This window comes from Myotis davidii, unplaced genomic scaffold (assembly GCF_000327345.1).
Source record: "Myotis davidii unplaced genomic scaffold, ASM32734v1 scaffold1320, whole genome shotgun sequence".
Taxonomy (NCBI): Eukaryota; Metazoa; Chordata; class Mammalia; order Chiroptera; family Vespertilionidae; genus Myotis; species Myotis davidii.
Genome location: NW_006291820.1, coordinates 444,584 through 448,942, shown reverse-complemented (window position 1 = coordinate 448,942; position 4,359 = coordinate 444,584).

Here is a 4,359-nt window from a genome sequence, read left to right as displayed (position 1 = left end):
CCGGGGACCCGGGACCGGTCGGGAGGGGAGGCTCAGGGGTCTGAACACGGTCAGGCGCAGGGCCTCCCGGCTGTGAGCTGGGCCACCTGCTGCTCGAGTCCCCCCACTCGCAGCCAGGCCCGGAGTGCCTGTTCGACCCCAGGGCTGCGGGCCCCTTGGCTGGTGTGGGAGGCAGAAGGGACCTTGTGGAGGCGCCACAAGCCGGGGTGGCTGTGCCCGAGGCTGTCACCTCTGTGGTGTGTGTGGCCTGGAATGGGGGTGTGAGGAGCGGTCCCTCCACACGCCCGTCTCGCGCCCACGGCTGCACCAGGCTCAGGCCGGGACTGGTTCCCACTTCCAGTCTGCGATCCGAGGCAGCGAGTGGCTCTCAGTTGCCAGCGCTCCTGTAGGCAGCCACTCCGGTCCCCCCTCCTCCTCTGATCCCCCTCACTCTCTCCTCCCGTCCCCCCTCCTCCGGCACCCCCTCCTACAGTCCTCTGTCTCGACACCTGGCCACCGTGTAGCCCCGACTCTGTCACCGTCACCCACACAGCCACTTCCTCTTCTGCTAACATCCCTGACATGGGGCTGAGGGGGGGTGCCCATGGCCTGCTGTCCCTGTTTAGCCCCCGGGACCCTCCCACGCTCCGTCCTGGCCCGCACCCGCCTGCTTGCTCTGGAACCCCAGGCCAACGCACCCCGAGTCCCTGTCTCCGGTGTCAGCGTCTCAGCAATTGATAACGATATGGGGGCGACCCCGACCTCATTTCCGCAGCGGGGAGGGCGCGGGGGGGATGCAGGTGCGGCTGACATAACATGGCCCTGAATTTCTGTGTCTATTTTCAATTTCGGAAGCTTTGGTTGTAAGTGACAGAAATCCAACTCAGGGGTAAGGACGAGAGGAGAGGGTGTGGCTGGCAGCCAGGCTGCCTGCAGGCTCGCTGGGTCCAGGGCTCGGTCCGTGTTGTCAGGCTCAGGCTCCGCACGTCCACCTCCGGTTCTGCCTCCCTGGGTTGGACCAGCCCTCCTGGCACCTGCAGCCCTGCAGGTCCCGATGGCACCGGTCGTGCGGGCTCTGTGTGCAGAGGGGCTGTGTGACGGTCACAGACATGGAAGGAGGTCTGGTCTCTGGCTCGACGGGTTGGGTGGGCCTGTGACCTCCGTGACGTGATGTGTGCCCTCGGACCCGGAGTCGTCCTCAGGGGAGGAAGGGGGCGGGGCTGGGTTCCAGAAGCAGCGTGTGTGTGTGTGTGTGTGTGTGTGTGTGTGTGTGTATGAATTTTCTGAGACCGCCTTTTATTCTGCTGAGGAACCAGAGACAGAGGCAGAAAACCAGCAAGAACCACTCGGTCTCCGGAACCTGGATCGGTGTCTCCGGCGACACCGCCTCCAGCAGCACCTGAGTGAATCCCGGCGCGAGGGGGGCTCGTTGTCTCTCTCGAGGTGCCGAAGCCTGAGAGAGGGCAGGGCCTCTGACGGAGCTACTCACGGGGAGAGAGAGAGACAGACAGACAGACAGACAGAGGACCCCCAGCCGTGGCCCTGTGCGTGGGCCCCACCCAAACAACCTCTAAACTCACCTGCTCATGGCGAGGCCTCCCCTCTCCTCCTGTCACCCCAGTGCCTCCCGCGGCTCTGGGATGAGCCCCCCAGTGAGGGGTGACGGCCCCAGACCCCAGCCCAGCCCTGGGTCTGGTCTGTGAGGGCTCCCCCCGCCCTGTGAGGAGCTGGGATTCCCGGGGGCACTTCCCGCCCTGCCTGTGGACTGGCCACCAGATTTGTACACTTTCTCACGGAGGCGCTCACGCGGAAGGCGGAGCCCCCGGGGGAGAAGGGGAAGCGCCCGGCTCACAGGCTGCCGCGTTCTCGTCTCAGGAGCCACACTCGCCCCGGGCATCGCAGGGGCAGTCCTACGGCCGGAGAGGCTCCTGGTGGCCGCAGTGGACAGTCTGACCGACGACGAGATGAATAACCACATAAACGTCCGTGATCCATACAGACAGACGGGTGAACCGGGGTTGGGGGATGGGTGGGGGATGCTTTCTCACATCAGAAACCAGCTAACGAGCACGGAGAAATGCAGACGTGGAGGCTGCGTGGAGCCAGGAGCCCCTCGTGGACAAGACCTGCGTGACACTGGCCTCTGAGGGTGTGGTCCTGGTGCTGAGGACAAAGGGAAAGGTACGGACTCCCAGCAGACCCCCTTCCTGGGTGACCAGCTCTACCTCAGATGTCGCCACGGCCTCACCACCATGGAGTCTCCACCACGGAGTCTCCACCACGGAGTCAGCACCACGGAGTCTCCACCACGGAGTCAGCACCACGGAGTCACCACCACGGAGTCAGCACCACGGAGTCTCCACCACGGAGTCAGCACCACGGAGTCTCCACCACGGAGTCAGCACCACGGAGTCAGCATCACGGAGTCTCCACCACGGAGTCAGCACCACGTTGTCTCCACCACGGAGTCTCCACCACAGAGTCTCTACCACGGAGTCACCACCACGGAGTCAGCATCACGGAGTCACCACCACGGAGTCTCCACCACGGAGTCAGCACCACGGAGTCTCCACCACGGAGTCAGCACCACGGAGTCTCCACCACGGAGTCAGCATCACGGAGTCAGCACCACGGAGTCTCCACCACGGAGTCAGCATCACGGAGTCAGCACCACGGAGTCTCCACCACGGAGTCAGCATCACGGAGTCAGCACCACGGAGTCTCCACCACGGAGTCAGCATCACGGAGTCACCATCCTATGCTGACAACATGCACAGAAACAGAAACAGCCTGAGGGACACTGGGCAGGCACCAACCAGCATCCTTCGAGCATGAAACACATGGGAATTGGGGGTGCAGGGCCTGCGCTGGTGGCAGGTGGGCGAGGGCACCTCTGTGCCCAGGACAGGAGTTCTGTTGGCTGGGCTTTGATAGCAGGCCACGGCGGCGGCAATGGCAGCCCTGGGAGGCGGGGGGAGCATGCAGCCACCCTGCCTCCCTCGTCACTGCACGGGCTCTCACAGGCCAGGCAGGACCTACTGTCAGGGAGCGAGGGTGTGGCCAGGGGACTGGCTCCAGGTGGGCGCATTCGGGCAGGTACCAGCCTGGCCCTCCCCATCCCACCTCACCAAGGCCATGTGGGCGGTCCCTGCCCAGGTTCCCAGAGGCCCCTGCCCGCTTGGGTGACCCTGGGACCGGCTGCTTCTGGCCCCTCCCACACCCGCCCGCCTCCAGCCGGAGCCTCAGTGGCGCAGACAATGCCCCGCTTTCACCCGCAGACAATGCCCCCGTCACCCACAGACACAGTGCTTCCCGTGGAGGCTGGGCCCCCTCCTGCTCCTGGGCCTCCCCCCCTCCCTGCCCCCTGAGACACTGGCTGTTAGAGCAGGAGGTCCGGCTCCCCCCACCTCTGTCCTGATTGTCACAGGGACCTGGGGGCACGGTGGAGCCAGGGGCTTCCTGACGGTGACAGAGCCTGCCTGTGCCTTGGTTTCCCCGTCCATGTAGTGGGGCCGTGGGGCCCAGTCTGGGGTTATTGTTGGAAGCCGTAAGTGACATCAGTGCGGGCACACAGTGGGCCCGCAGCATCCCCCTGGCGGCTGGTGGGGGGTCGAGTTGTTTGTGAGGTTCAGCTGGGAGACAGGCGCACTGACTCTGCCCCCCGAGATCTGGGCGTCTACCCCCTCCCCCCGGGATCTGGGCAGCTCCCCACTGGACTCGGCCCTGAGCCCCCCGTCCTGGCAGCATGTTCCACATGGGCGTCGGGGTTGCTGTTCTCCTGTGGGTCTCAGGGTTTGGGGCATCTGGGTGGGGAGGGGGTGATCTTGGGCTAATCTGGCCCCGACCCCAGCTCTGCCAGGTGCCAGACACCTGGGCGGGGCGTCCACAGGCAGGTGCAGGCGGACGGCACGCCAGAGGCCGGCCAGCCCATCGTGAGCACGGGGTCTCCTCTGTGTGCCCTGTGCTGGGTGCTGCCGGGATCACTAGGGGGTGAGGGTGACCCCGGGGAGGTCCCTGGCCAGACCCAGCCTCCCCATTAGCCGCCCTCCCCCCCCCAGGGAGCAGGATGGCCCCCAATTCCCTGCTGGCTGCTCTGTGTCAGGCAATATCTTCGGGCCCTGGATTCCCTGTGCACAAAATGGGGACACAGCCCAGCGCCCCCATAACAGAGCTCTGGGCCAGAGCCCTGCCACCTGGCACCCCTGCTGCAGCTCATGGCCAGGGACCCTCCTGGCAGCTCCTGCTTGAGTGAAGGCACGTGGGGCCTGGCCCACGGGGTGAGCCTGGTGAGCCCCTCTCGGGGGGCCCGGTCCCTCTCAGGGGGCAGGTCTCTCTCGGGGGGCAGGTCCCTCTCGGGGGGCAGGTCTCTCTTGGGGGGCA